The sequence below is a fragment of the Pteropus alecto genome, unplaced genomic scaffold (genome assembly GCF_000325575.1).
Source record: "Pteropus alecto unplaced genomic scaffold, ASM32557v1 scaffold116, whole genome shotgun sequence".
Taxonomy (NCBI): Eukaryota; Metazoa; Chordata; class Mammalia; order Chiroptera; family Pteropodidae; genus Pteropus; species Pteropus alecto.
Window position 1 is genome coordinate 282,385 of NW_006439189.1, and position 15,783 is coordinate 298,167.

General features: G+C 38.6%; 1 protein-coding gene and 1 long non-coding RNA gene across 4 annotated transcripts in view; one reads left to right on the forward strand and one right to left on the reverse strand.

Annotated features, from left to right (window-relative positions):
* The window catches only part of LOC107195950, a 2,167-nt gene extending 442 nt beyond the window's left edge, over positions 1–1,725 (reverse strand). The window contains exon 1 of the long non-coding RNA XR_001517261.2: positions 1,476–1,725. This is a non-coding gene — a long non-coding RNA (uncharacterized LOC107195950). The remainder of the gene's footprint in view (positions 1–1,475) is intronic.
* STAG2 (stromal antigen 2) overlaps positions 1,031–15,783 on the forward strand; it is a 121,766-nt gene continuing 107,013 nt past the window's right edge. For 2 of the 3 annotated variants that reach the window (XM_006916164.3, XM_015592711.2), the window contains exon 1: positions 1,031–1,164. The gene's annotated coding sequence lies outside the window, so the exon portion shown is untranslated. The remainder of the gene's footprint in view (positions 1,165–15,783) is intronic. The other variant, XM_015592709.2, reaches the window with a different exon arrangement.

The window sequence follows — 15,783 nt, forward strand, 5'->3', positions numbered from 1 at the left end:
AGAGTCGACAATAAATTGGTCCAGCGCCGGGCCTAGCCCAGTAGCCCAGCTCCCAGCGTCTCCCAGACCCCGGAGAGACAGACCACGTTTTCTGGGAGACGTGAATCTCGAGTTGTCAAGAATAAATTTTTTTTTCCCAGTGCCAGGTCTTCCTGGTAGAGAATCAGCTTGCTTTCTCCCACACCCGGAGCAAAAAGCACACAAAACAAAAACTCAAAACACAAAACGCTTAAATCACTTAGGATCAAATGCCAGAGTTAACAAGAGTTGAGTCCTTTTGGTGGTTAGGAGTAGGGGCCGCGGTTCGGGAACTAGGGCCAAGGTCCCTCGCTGGGGCGTGTCAGAGGGGACATCGCAGGGTGATGTCCAACTCGGCTGCCACTTCGGGCTGCGCGGGTGGCGGAGGGGCCCAGGGGACGAGTTCCGAGCGAGCCCGGTTTCCGATTTCCCACGGCCCAGTGCTGCGCCGAACATTCCTATCTGCCTCTGGTCGACCCCCGCCCCTGGCCCCCATAAAGAAAGAGGAAACACGGCCCTATCAGGTCCCTGGCGGAAGCGCTGCCAAACGAATGAGTAAGTCAAGCGCGGGCACGGCACCTTGTTTACCCCACTCGGCGGCGCGCCCCTGCGGGCGCCTCGTTTGGCGGTGGCGTCCGAGACGCTGCACCCAGGAGGCAGCCAGCCGCGATTGGCTGGTGACTGGGAGGAGTACGCGGAGTGGGAGGGGTGGGAGCCCCGCGCTGCAGTGCTAGCACGCTGACGCTAGATGCCGCTCCCTCCCAACGGGAGCCGAACGCGGGTTCGTGGCCGACAGATGGCGCCTGCGCGTTCCATTCGCCTCCAAGTCGCCGAAGAGCGAACACCCCAAACAATCCCGAAGTTTTCTCCACGGTTCCCAAAAGACCATAACGAAAAAAAAAAAAAAAAAAAAAAAAAAAAAAAAAAAAAACCCCCGCCGGATCCGACCGCCACTTTCAAAACCCCCCACCGCTCTAGAACCGCGGGAGCTTCCGTCCCTGAGTAGAATTCGAGGGTGTAAAGAAGAGGAAGGGGAAAATATCTTGTACCAGCCCAGGGGTGAAGAAGCCCCCGGCCTGAGAAAGAAGGAAGGAGTGGGGGAGGCGAACAGTCTCGTTGCTGCCTCTGTGTACGCTGAGGGGGGAGGTAAGTTATAAAATGGCGGAGGCGAAGCTTCTAGAAGTTTGGAGGGGCACCCGGACGGCGCGGGGCCCACCATGAGGTGTGTACGGTCGAAATAGGGCGCGAGAGAGGAGTTGGGAGGAAAAGCGATTGGGCGCTCCGTTGCCATTTAATTTCCCCTCTTCCTTTGCCCCCAGCGGGGCCAGCCGTAGAGCGGGTGGCCAAGTCAAGGCGGGGGTACTTGTCATCCCCGCATAACCCCTAGCCCTTTTCTCCGTTGTACCAAGTCGCTACGTCCACACTGTCAAGGAACTTCCAGCCCCCTTCTTCCCTACCTCCTACTCCTAGAGTGGCTTTCTACCGCAGGACTCTTCTTTTCGACTACCCTCCCTGAAGATTTTCTCTTCCTTCCCTCGCCCCACTCTCCCTCGGGGCCTCTACGGAGACCACCCCCCTCCCCCCAAGGGTGGCCCAAAATGGAGAACGCAGAGCAGCGCAAGATGGAGGCTCCGCTTCTCTGTGTAGCATTAGATTTAGGTGCCTTTTCTCTGGCAGGCTCTTGAGGCTGGGAGAGTCAAAACTGGAGGTGGGGTGGAGTGCGAGCCGTAGTCGGGGGAGGCAAGCCGGGGAGGCTGTGGTTGGGTGGGGGAGAGCGCGGTATCGCGGTGAGGGGAAGGAGGAGAGCAAAATGGTGGTGCTGGGAACCTGGGGGGAGGGGAGGAGAGGAGGCTCAGTTGTGTATATTTGGGCCTCGGACCGAGGGAGGCGAGGGAAAATCTACTCTGATCACACCCCTCCCTCGTGCCCCCTCCCTTCTCCCTTCCCCTCCTTCCTTTCCTCCCTCCCTCCTCTCCCTCCCTCTCTTCCTCCCTTCCTAGAGAGGGAACAACATTCATGTGACGGGCCCCTCTGCTTCTCCCCCGCCCCATCATCTCCAGCGCGTGGTGGGGGAACTGCTGGGGAAAGCGATTGGCATCGATCTCTCCATCCCTTCCGAGGCCCGACTTCGGTCAGTTTTCTTCGGACAACAATTTTATAAATAGGTTGGGGTCTGGCGGTGTTGTCCCCCGCGTGCAGCCCTTGCCCCGAAGGGGGCCCTGCCTGGCTGGCATGGGAGGAAGGGGGGAAGGGCGGGAGTGGAAGGCTGTTTGTTGGGGGGTTTTGGCGCCACTTTTGTTTTAGTTTTAGTGCTGCTTTTCGTTCCCACCCCCACCCGCGCTGTCTTTCTCAAGACACGAACTGATCTGATCCTTGCCCCAGGTAGGCAGCTTCTGCTTTTTCCCTCCACACTTTTATTCTGGCGGGGGGTTGACTTTTTTTTCTCTCTCACCCGCTGATCTGTGGACGGCGATTTTAGGGACGAAAAGGGTCAGATGGGCCATTGGAAAGAGACGGTGTGGGAAACAGCATCAAGTAGTTTCGCAAAACTTTGAGCCCCATTCCCATTCTGGCCTACATTGTAAACGTATTGTTGATTTCTGCCCTTTTTTTTTTTCCGTCGCGAGAATGTCTTGTTTTGCTTTTAGTTTTTAATAAGACGCTGTACTTTCGACATTTAGTTTCCGCTGCCCCTTGGTGTACATGTCATTTTATTTTAAATCCTGAACTGTAACGGGTTTTATCGTGTGATTTTTTTCGTGCTGCTGTGTTCAGCTTTAATTTTTAATATCACATTAGTAGTTTCATCCGGTTTGTGACTTTCTCCGTGGCCTAGAAATGTTTTATACGTTGTTGCCTATCACCGCCCTCCTTTCTCTTGGAGTTTTTAAATTGGGGGTCATGGTGTTCGATTAAATGTTTTTTTGTACAGTTCACGTGATATATCTATTAGAAACTTTTGATCTGTAGGATTAGGTTGAAGTAAATGAAAAGCTGTATTGGTTTGAAATGGTTCCTTAAAATGCTCCCCCCCCCCCCGTGAAGCCCCATCTTCCTCTCACACTGGAGTGTAAATTCTATACCCCTTTTCTCCCACGGACCGCCGTATTTCACAGCAGCCACACCCTGCATTTGTCTCGGTGGATTGGACTCATTATCAGCTAATTTAGTGACTCTTAAACCACCATGATGGAACTTGCTTAAGCACGAAGCTTCCTTTCCTGTTTAGTCCTAGTGGTTAGTGTCGAAAGAGGAATAATCGAGGTTTCTTGATGAATCCTGGTGCAGTCCAACCTCTGCCTTTTTTCTGTTGTCTTTTTCCTACTCCGGGCTGTTGGCGGTGTCAGCACCGCTGCTGGGGGCGGGGGGTGGAGGGGAGAAAGAGTCGGGTTACCGAAGTGCGTCATTCCTGGCTCTAGCAGGGCCTGCTCGGGAGCTGCTGGTGTTTGTTACTGTCCTCGCAGCACTTTCCTGCCAACCTTCTCTCTGCGTATTGGTTAGGAGCTAAAGCAGGAGGCGGTCTCCTAATTCTATCTGTGGACTAGCGCGTTGCGTTTAAGGGTATATGTGAACTTATTTAAATCCAGAAAAATGGATACATTTTTGTTTAATGACATATAATTCAGGTAGTTTAGACTTGCTTTCATATATTTTTCCAATGAACGATGGAGTTAATTTTGAACATTTTAAACCACTTAACGTTAAAATGCCTGGTTTTCTTTCTACATTGATATCTATAATTAGGGATCAGGAGGACCAGTTAAGGCATAAGTAAGTGTTCAGCGGTCTTTCAAGTGGTTGAATTGTAATTTTATGACACATGTTAAACAGTCTTTTTTCCTCATTTTGAGCCAAGGTGCTACATAGATGCAAGCTAATTGCACATGTTAAAGTTCATTTTCATCACACTCCTATTTATCCTTTTAGATATAATTTTAAATATGTCCTCAGGATCTTATAGACGTCATTAAAATTCTTAAAGATGGCTATTTTTTTTGTTTGTTTTTAACTGAATTCTTAAATTTACCACGTAACAAGGAGTCGTGTAGAGGGTGGCTGTATAGCTATCCTGTTAGATTCTTGTCTTGCTAGTCTTAGATACTTGCTAGTGTTATCTTTGGATTTTTTCTCAATGTACTTCCGGAGCACAGTGTCTTCCTCTTAATTCTTTTCTGAAGATAATAATTGGGGGAGGAAGTGGTGGAAGGTAGAGATCAAGCAAAAATAGCCTTGAGTTGATAATTGTAGCTGGATGGTGAGTACAGGAGAGCTCATTGTACTATTCTCTCTACTTTTGTGTATACTTAAATTTGCATAATTAAACTTGAAAATTTTTCAAATTGTCTTGCAATTTCGTTGTAATGACTTAAATTTATATTTACATATCAGTTATTTGCATGGGAAACTTGTGCTTGTGTATAAGTAATTACACAATGCTAATATATCAGCTTACAAAAAGTATTTAATTTGAACCCGTGTAGAAAAAGCAATGTAAAAACTTATAAATTGGTTGAACTTTAAATGTTTGTAACTTAGTCTGAATGTGCTCTACTTTTAGTTTCTTTTTTAATCCTTTGAAAATAGGAAAATTTCATTTGCAAATTTTGTAAATTCTGCTTGGTGTCTATTTCATTAAGTTGGAGTTACAGTGAGTCATCAGTATGAAAAGATTTACTATTAATAGGAGGGGCTTTGGCAGTTTGGAATAAGTGACAGTGGAAGGGATTCAGGTGCCCTAGGGAGCATTCCTGGTAGGAAGATTGAAGTAGGAGTTGAAATCAGTTTCAGTATTTGGTGTTTAATGAATGGATAGAGAAAAGAATTGGAAAAGAAATGTACTTACTAGCCATTCTTTCCCACCGTGAAATAACTATAGCATTCCGAGGTATCAGAGACTGGCAGTGGGGGAGGGGGATTTTTTTTAACCCGTATGAAAATGGATGTTTGCATACGAAATGAGTTAATCTGCCCCAAGGATCTGGTGCTATAGTTAAAAGTTCATATGTAAAATATTTTAATGTTTCCTATTACAAAAATTCTGACCATTACCCATCAACTAAAATAAAAGTGCAATGCAGTTAAAACTCTGTCTCCTTAGTGTATTTGTGAATTGCTCCTAAATTCTTTGGAGGTAAGTGCCTTACTTTCTGCAGTTTTGTGGTGTTCAATGTCAGGGTTTTTCTCATATGATGTATTTTTGAATATATGTTAAAGTTCTAGAGAATCCAAAATAATGGATATTTAATTTTGTTCGATGAAGTGTGTTCCGTAATTGTGAAAACAAAATTCCACCTTCCTCTGGGAACAGACATTTCATAACTGTTAATATTAGTTTGTATATTTCATATTCATTTTAGCTTTAGAAAGATGTTAAGACAAGTTACATATTTTGAATTCTTATTTGCAAATAATTTTAAATAGATGATGATTGTGGCTTCAGATTTATTGTGCTGAGACAACAGCTAAACTACTAAACCAACAAATTATGAGTTTGGTAATTTTGAAGTCTATTTAGTTAGGATTTTTTTTAAAGCCCAAACACTTAAGATTTTAATGAAATTAAGTTCTGCATTCCTTTTTCATTTGTTCTTTAAGACCTTATTGACTTCAGGACCCATGGCCTGAAGAACTATGAATTAAAATGGGTGGTGAACAGGCGCAAGCTCAAATTATCTTTTGGGAATATAGGGTTAGATGTGAAAATACACTTTGGACAGTTTAGTAATGCATAATATTCTGCATGTTTAACTGATGTCACCCACAGTCATGTGTAGGAAGGGAGTAAACAGTGAATAGCATGTTCTTTTTACTTCGGGTTCTTTATAATAGATGGAAGACTTCAGTTTTTTGATGCTGCAAGTTAACTTTTGAGCTTAAAATTTACGTTAACATACACAATGATCTACTACAGCTCAATGGGATAACATTCATATCTCTTTAATGTGACTTTTTTGTGTCTCACGCTTTTTGTTTGTTTTTTTAAAAAAACCTCTTGTATTAGTGCTCTAAAATTGCTATTAGATTATTCAAAGCCTTGAACGTAACAGTAATAGTTTTACTGTACAGTGGAGCTCTATGGTATATCTTTGGAAAGTTGGGGAGCATAGCAAAGGAAAGAGTTAATCTCAGCAATGGGTATCAGTATATGTGTGATTAATCATTGGAGAGTAAAGAAAAACCTTTATAGGTACAGGTTATTTTAAAAGTTCTTTACATTTTCCTTTTGTAATTTTCTACTTTTGATATATGTTTAAGACTTAATTTGCGGTTCAATAGTGATCCTGTATAATAGATCTCCAGCTGTAATGAGCAGTGGTTATTGCATGTTCTGTCTGGCCAAAGATATGTGAGAAAACAAAATTGTTAGTTTGATTTTTTTTCAGTCGCCTGAGTTGCCTGCTTTGCATTTAATTTAACCAAATTTTATATATCTTCAGTGTAAATGGTGTTGCTTGGTGGAGTCTTAATTTTTGTATATGCACATTAAAAAAAACTACGTCTTTTTAGCAGCCGTGGTAATCTGCCTGAATTGTGTTTTATTTACTTACTTATTTTTCTATTATGTTTATTATGTTGAAACAGTAGTTATTTCTAAATTGTGTTTTTAATGTATGCTTACAGTTCTATATTTGATAGTAACCAATAGAAAACAAGAAGTCTTTACATAAGCTTTGTCTAGTCAAGAGATTATTGGAGTTGTTTTAAACTCTCCCTCCGCCAAAGGAAGAGAAGGTGAATAAGGTTAATGGTCTGTTCTTTTTTATTCTTTTAATTGGAAAATACATGGCTGGGCTTGATGAGACAAACTAGGGAGATTTCTATAAACTGTGGATAATCTCTAATATACAACTCGAAGGTAGAATTCCTTTATAAAAAGTAGTTTAAATTCTGCTAGGGGTGGGAACAAGTCCTGTTTACACTTTTGCATGGCTAATATTTGTTGTAATGGGATTTGACCTATAACTTTGTTGATCCTGAGATAGTCTAAGAAAGTCCTAATTTACTTGCCATTTGAGTTCCTTTTGAATGCCAAAAACTGCTATATGTTTTAACATGTATTGTTTAATTTTCTCAGCTACCATGAATTACAGGTGGTTATCATTTTTCAGATGGGGAAATCGAGGCTCTCAGAGTAAATGACTTGTCACATAATAATTTGCAGCCTGAATTCACACCAGAATTAGTTTGGTCTCAAAACTTTTGTGCCTTTTCGTTAAGCTCAGTGGTTTCCCTTAACTGTTTTAGGTCTTGGGTTATCTATAACCAGAAAGCATGTGTCATTTTAATGTTATAAAAACGATTTTTTCATGTATAGTGCAAGATAAACAGGGTTAGATGAGTTGCTGCCTGAAGTCTAAATTGTGTTTTATACTATTAGTCGAAATAGTTGAAATAAATCTGAGCTTTGGTTTTGTTTGAGTATGCTCATTTTACAAAAGTTTGTGGGATAATATGTTGAATTCTTTTTTTTTTTGGTCATACTACAGAAGGTAGAATGGTTTCACTTTTTTCCTCCTTTAGGTCATTTATACTCTATACTGAATGTAGGCTAAGTGTGTCTGAGAATAGTTCTCCCCAATCATTCAGCTTGTTTACTGAGTGGTTGGTTTTGAAATTAAAATTTAAATGACTCTTTTATAATTCACTGCTCTGATTGGTTCTGTAGGGGGGGATTGTTTTTGTTATCTAATGGTACTTTAAAAATATTTTAAGTGTTAGTATCTTCTGTGTTTCTACTTTCTACTCTAGTTTATCTTTTCACTTTATTAAATTTTGTTGTTTTTATTTTTATCAGGTAATAGATAATATCGGTGCCGCGGATTATTAGATTCATTAGTGATCAGAATCGATCTTGGCTTTCTTTGCTTTTCCTCTTTCTCCTTCCTGTGTTTCATAAACTATAATTAGAATTTTTCTTATCTGAAGGAATGCTAGATGTTGGATATCTAGCCTAAGATAAATTAGTGGAGATGAAGTAAAGCTGAATATATTAGTGCTTTTCATAGCCGTGAGTCAAATTTATATACTTTGTGTTTATCATTCATTTAAGCTCCATTCTGTAGGAAATAATTTTTCCAGGTGATGCGGTGTTCTGTCCAGATGCTTTGTTCAATATTGAGTCTTTTCATCTGTATTTTCCCTTTTGTACTCTAAGGATACCAAGACCCTGGTGTCTCAAGATATCCATTGAATTAATTTCTCTCCTGTGCATTTAGAAAGATACCAATTATGTACCATTCTTGGGAGAATTCAGGAAATTGTCACTCAAATCATTTTCTGAGTTCCGTGGTTAACATAAGGAACCCTGGTTGAGAAAGGCTTCTAGAATATTCAGAGACTTGGTTTGGCACTAACCAAATTTTTACTTTCAGTTCCTTTCCTGTCAGTAACTAATATAGTCTCTACTAAAATTTATGTGTGATAAAATGTGAATGCAATTGATAATATTGCCATCTCTGTGGGATAAATTGGTTAGTGTTGATTTCAAGCAGTTAGTACTACTTAGTTGTTTTAAAGAATTGAATGTAGAGCGTTAAATGCCTAATTTTATTTGTAAAAAGGAATATTGTAAAAGCTCTGTTTATTATGCAATTCAAAACTTTTTATAAAGTCTTTGTCAGTGACTATAACATTAACAATAGCTAACACCGAGGTCTCACTATATGCCAGACACAGTTACAGATGTTTTATGTGTATTAGCTCACTTAATCTTCATAACCTTACGGGGTAGGATGAACATATGATTTATTGTTCAAACCAGGATACTTTTGAGACCGAAAGAGGGCACTAACCAGATGACATGCTGGGAAGATAGTATAAACTAGGACTGTCTCAGAGAAAGTAGAATGTATGATGACCCTAATTAATACTTTTTCAGAAGAGGAAACCAAAGCATAGGGAGGCCAAGTAACTTGCCCAATTAGTAAGTGCTAGGAAGGGATTTGAAACCACTACAGAGATTTCTTTGGACATGAAAGTGATTTAAATTACTTTAGACTTCCATATTCTGAGAGTTTGTTTATTTTTACTCTTTTGGAGAAGTTTTTATTGGGATGGGGTCGATAGTAAAAGATGAGATAAAGTGTGTTTTTTTTTTTTTAAAGCTGGTAGAATTTCCAGTTGGCTTTTTTCAAGTGACTGTTAATACTTCAGTGATTATGTGTCTTAATGTTGAAAAGCAACTTCTCTGAGGTCTGCCTAAATAAAAAAAGAGAACTCCAGGATAATTATTTTTACTGTTCACATCTGTGTTTGTTTCCCTTACATATTCAGACTCCTTTACCGTTTTCTTAGGAGGAAATGTGAATTGTATAATGTGATATTTCATGGAGGTTCTGATGTAGAAGATGAAAAAAAAACTGAAAGGAGTATTTTCTGAGTAGGAAGAGTGGTATTAGAAAAGAGGAAAAGTTTCAGTTTAGGGACTTATCCGAAGTTAAACTGATTCGGTAACAATTTGAAAGTTAAGTCTTAAAAGAGATTGATGTGTCATTTCATAAAATTAATAGTTCTCTTTTATTTTTGGTGACCTATGTTTGCAGTACCTCCCGCCCCCAAAAAATGATTACCGTAGGTGAATTCAAATATTTGGAGAAATAATTTCAGCATAATCGCAGATTTACTATATTGTAAACTAAGATAGTTCCCCTTTTTTTTCTTTTAGTAAGTGTGAGTGGTAGAGATCTAATCTGAAGAAGACTTCAAGTTTTGTTTTCATACTTGGGTATTTTAATATTTCATTGAGGAATTCACTTTTGGGAGTTTTGTTGATGTTTTTTGAAAACAACCAAGAGGTCATTAAGTAGGTCTATTCAGTTTTTAGAAAGTATTTTATTTAATTTAGTTCATTAAAGCTGTCATGAAATTAGAAGGGACGTGGGGAACTGCATTTCTTAACAGGTGAAAGAATTTGAGTGAATGGTAGGCAAAAGTTTATTTCTCATGTATTTGATTTATTATATAAAAGTAATAGTTTTTAAAAAAGCTATTGCTGGTTTTTAATCTGGGGCCCATGGGTAGGGTGTAAAGTGTGTGTGTGTGTGTGTGTGTGTGTATGTGTGTGTGTTCAGGTTCTCAAAAAGGTTCATTCATTGTTATATCAACTAGTACTGAAAGTGCCTGCAGAATCGTGGATATACAGTGGTAAACTAGGTTATATAGTCTCTGCCCTCAGGAAGCATTGTCATTTGGGCTTTATCATGGGGAGGGGTTAAAAATAACCCTTTAAAAAAACATTATGTACTGGATTATTATATATTAAAGAATATTAGGCTAAAACCAATAGCCATCAGTCAATACAGTTTTGTTACAAGTATTTAAAAATAGGGTTTACTCTGGATAGCTTTAGGGGGAAAAGAACAATTGAGGACTGTTAATGAAGCCTTGGAATGCTTCAGTGTTTGGTAGTTGTTACATTAAGTTAAAAGAGCCCATGATCATCCCCTATAACTAGTTACTATTATCCAAAGGTTGAAACCTTTCTAAATGATATTATGATTCTGTGTAAAAGCAAAAGGCTCAATCAACAATCATTTTGTTATGGGACTCTTGTGTCTTTATTTCAAGTTCTAAATGCTTGCTTTAAAATAGGAATTTAAATTTATATATGCTAATGTTTTACTTTTGGATTCTTTGTTGGAATGTTCGTTTGAATGTCTTTGTAACTATATGATTCTCATTAAATTAATTATATATGATATGTATGATGATTTAAGTTTGATATATTTGAAGTATTTCCATTTCAGGTTTGGGATACATGATATCCTCTTTTCTTGGCTTTCTAACCTTTTTTTCTCTTCAAAACCAAGGAGAAATTTTCTGTACTCACCAGTGTGTCTACTGTCTTGTAGCTAATTTACAAATTTTATGGTGACTAGAATAGTATTACAAAGAACACGGTTAATATCCTCTTACTAAAAAAGGCCTTTTTTGTGGTTTAAAGAAGTAGTATTAAAGATAGGAATGTGAACCTTTGAGGATTTCCCTTCTTTACTAAAGAAGTAGAGAAAACGTAGGAAATATTAGCAAAGCCATAATGTTTTCCCTTTGGGATATGTCCCTCCCTGTTTCCACACTCATCCAGGCCAAAAGACATTCCTCAGACTTTATCCCTGGCAGGAGAATTGGGGAAGTGGTGTTAGCTATGGCTGGCAGGGAAGCAGAAGCATGAAGGTATGTTTTTGAAAAGCAAATTTGTCAATGACAAATGGATTTTTCCAGCTCTGAGTATATGTACTTTTTTGAGTTTTGATTAAATATCAATGCATAATGTGCTACTATTCATTGAAGACTATTCAGTAGTTGGGTGTTCTAAATATACTTGAAAAATTTCAGATAGATTATTTGGACAATACAGGATATTAGAAAAGATCCTTTTGTAGGGAATTATTTCCTAAACCTTCGAAGTTAGACTGAACAGTCATCCAGGTTGCTGCAGAAAAATAGCAAACCTTACTTGAGAGGTAATTATTTGTGTGTGTGTGTTTATAAGTATGTGGTGTTTTAATGTACAATATTGGTGAATGTCCAAATTTGTCTCATAACTAGATTATTAATTTTTCCAGACTAGGAATTATGTTTTTATCTGATTTTGAAACCTTGTCTCATCGTGTAGTACATATACAAGTTCTCAAATAATTGAATTAAAACCTTAGTTTTTCTAGAAATGTAACTTTGCATTATAATTACATTATTAATGTTCATATTAAAGAGCTGTATATTGGAAGAAAAGTAGTCAATTAGTTTCCTCTAGTAGGCTTTGCATTAATGATAAGCTTTAAGTTTGTATCTACAGGATATTATGTACTAGTTGTACCACGCTCCTTAACACCATTTTTTTTATTTTTATTTTTTACAACCCTGTAAGGTAGTTTGATGGTTATTTTCATTTACTGAGGTTCAGAATGGTTAAGTGACTTGCCCAAGATAACTCAGCTAGTAAGTAGCAGAGTTTTCTTTTGAATCCAATTCTAAGTCCAGCATTCTTTACACGGTGATACACTGCCTCCCAGTGGGATGACGTATAGATTTTGTAGTGATAACTTTTTTGGAGGTAGAGAATTAAAGGAGACAATCCTAAATTGATGAGACTTAGGCAGACATGGGGAGAACGTGCAAAACTCAACACAGACAGTGATCCTGGCAGGAAATTGATTTATTTTCCATCAACATAGCAAAACGATTTTGAATGAAATGACATTTGAGAATCTGCTGTACCTAGGAAGTAGTGGAGCCTTGATGAGAACAGGCAATTTGGCTATAGAATCCATGTTCATAGCGCTACAGCACTATACTGCTGATTAGTTGACATTAGTTTGAGTGGTTTCCTCATCCTGGCAATGTATTTAAGTCCTCTCTTTAATTGTGGAGCTATGTTTGTTCATCCTTATAGGAATTTTAGAGGTCAGCAGAGGATTAGGCAAATTTCTGATCTTCAGGTTCCCAAGTATAAAATAGATATAATCCTATTTGCCTTATGTTATTATGGAAGTTAGATAACAATACCTTTTCTGAGTGTACCAAACAACATTATGAGGGTTTTGCAGACATGGTAACCCCCAGGTAACTAATATTCTCATTCATTGAGTACATTTCTTGTGTCAGAGACCCGATGTACTATACTACCTTTACTTGTATAGGCCAGCGGTCCCCAACCCTTTTGGCACCAGGGACCAGTGCTTCTATGAGAATCTAATGCCTGATGATCTGAGATGGAGCTGAGGCAGAGATGGTAGTGCTGGGGAGCAGCTGCAAATACAGATGAAGCTTCGCTCACTTACCCACCACCGCTCACTTTCTGCTGTGAGGCTAGGCTGGGGACTGGTGCAGCCCCTGGCTCAGGGGTTGGAGACCCCTGATGTAGGGGATATTATACCCATTTTACAGATGAGAAAAACGAGGTCCAAAGAAATTAAGTAATTCACCTCAGGGCCTTTGTACTTGCTGGTTCCTCTGCCTGGCTTTGTTCCTCATTTCTTGAGGACATTTTGCTCAAGTAATTAGCCTTTCACTGAAGCATTCCTTGGCTATGCCATGTGAAATAGTGTCTTTTGTCCCTAGCACTCCCTTTCCTCCTTACTCTGCTTTATTTCTTGGCAAGGCTCTTTTCACCATTAAACATAACATGGATTGTCTCTTTCCCCATGCTAGAATGTAAAGTCAGTGGGGGCATGGATATTTGTCTTGTCTTGTTTATTGTCTTAACCCCAGCACCTAGAACAGTGTTTGAGACATAGTATAGATTGTATAATATTGAGTGGATGCATTGTGTGGTATGCTGAGACTCGCTAGACTGACTTTCAAGCTGATCGTGAATTAAACTGATTTAAGTTTTTAAACTGATTTAATTTTAATAGACCAAGATGGGCATTCCCTGGAACAAAAGAAGTCAAGTGTTGTGGCATGTGCTTGGGCCTGTTTTGGTGTGGGAGTGGGGACACAGTTGAGTCTGAGTTGTAGTTCTTAGAAGCTTATTCTCATGAATTGCCTTGAATCCCAGGAGGAGTCTGTGCCCTGGTCTCACTTCTAGGTTCTGTGAAGCTTTTTCTCTCTTAGTAGAGGTCTGCCATCCAGCTTTTTCTTACTGCTTAAATTTCAACACCTCATTTTGCCTAAAGATTCATTCATTGACCAATTATGGTATATTTGTGATGTGTAGTTTTGAGCTAGATGTGAAGCAAGGAGTTAGTTGACTTAAACAGGATTCCTGGCTTTGTCATTTATAATTTAGTAGGAAATAACATACATAAACCACACGTATGTACATATATTGTTTATATGTTTTAAAAAATTGCTATGTATTGAAACTTTTAATAATTACGTTTTAGTCAATATTTTGATAGCACATAAGTCATTATTTTCTGATGTCCTGGAAAACATACCTCTTTGTTTCTACTAAAAAAATTTCTTGCAATGTATGTAGTTGGAACATAGCAATAGATAATGTTGTACTACTATGCTCTTGCATTTAAATGGTAGCAGATTTTGGAGAGAGAGTCGAATTGTATTTTAGATACTTCAACCTTAAGCTGATATTATTGCATCTGGAGTTCAGCAGATAGAAGAGCAGGAGACAGGGATATACATTTGGGATCTCTATGCATAGAGTATATAGGCTTTTAGAGCAGGGAACTTATAAATAAAAAGCCAGAGGGTCAGGGATGAAAACCTCATTGCTATTTGGATAGCAATGGGACCGTTAATAGAGTGGTCAGGGAAATAGGAGAAAATCGAGGAAAATGTAGCATAAAATCCATAAGCATCTCAAATTTGAAGAGAATCCTGATGGCATGTTCTCTATCTGGGAGATGCTTTTAAATTGTATATGATATAAAAGCTGTTGTTCCAGTTATGTCAAGTGGAAATTATCTTTAAAGCTGGTATAATCAGTGATTATCCTTGTGTAGATTGTTTTCTTTGTGGCTTTTGGATATTGAGTTCTTCTACACAGATCTAGGTTACCAAGAATAAGGATAAGCTGGGAAGTGGTCCAGGGCAAGGGAGGACCTATCTGGCTTATTGCATTCTAAAAAGTTAACTAAAACTTTGTTGGAATTATTTCATATGAAACATTTATATTAGTGTGGAAAAACAAAGAATTGATTGTACTTAAATATGTGAGTGGTATTAGATAATATACTGTAATTTATGTACTCTTCAAAATAGCTGTGATAATTATGATTGGATTTGCTGGAGTCTGTTTTGAAAAGGAAAACCTTTTCCTTTTTTCTCTGTACTTTCATGTGAAATAAGTGCATAGCCAACCACTTACAGTTTTCTTCAGGTTTTATGGAAAAGTTAACCTTGGGTCAAAATAATGCCAGATATGAATATTTTATAAAATCTTATTAACTTTTCTGCTTCTTGGGAAAATATTTCAAAGAGAAATTATTGTTATTAGTCTGAAAAACCACTCATAATTCTACTTTCTTCATTCCAAAAATACTTATTTTAATTTTGGTAAAATATACATAAATTTTACCGTTTTAACAATTTTAAGTGTAGAATTCAATAGCATTAAGTACCTTCAAATTGTGCAAACATCACCACTATCCATCTCCAGAACTTCCTCACCTCATAAGGAAACTGTTTACCCATTAAAAATTCCCTACCTTCACGCCAACCTCAGTGTCTAGTAACGAGTGTACTGCTTTGTGTCTCTATGTATTTGACTATTCTTCGTACCTCATAGAAGAGGAAGCATAGACTAATTTTCCTTTGGTGACTGGCTTATTTTACTTGGCATAATGTTTTCAAGGTTCATCTATGTTGTGCATGTGTCAATTTCCTTCCCTTTTAAGCCTGAATAATCTGTTGTATGTATATGCCGCATTTTGTTCATTCATCTGTGATAAACACTTGGGTTGCTTCCACCTTTTCACAGTTGTAAAAATGCCGCTAGATCTACTTTCAGTTCTTTTGTGTATGTTCCCAGAAGTAGAATTGATTCAAAAATATTTGAGTGTCTAGTATGTGGCAGGCACTATGCTAAGCCCTTGAGGATATAACAATGAACAAGACAGGCCTGTTCCCCGCCCTCACAGAATTTAAAGTCTTGTTAGGGAGAAAAAAGATTAAATAAGCAGTACAATTAAATATGTTAAGTGTTCCAAAAGGGTAAGTCCAGAGTTCCGTGTGCATGTTTTATATGGTTATAATTATGTATATATTAAGTGAAAATAATACAGAACATCAAATGATTTTCCATATTTCGATATAATCCCCATGTATAACCCTACTTCGCTACCCACCACCACATGGAGAATG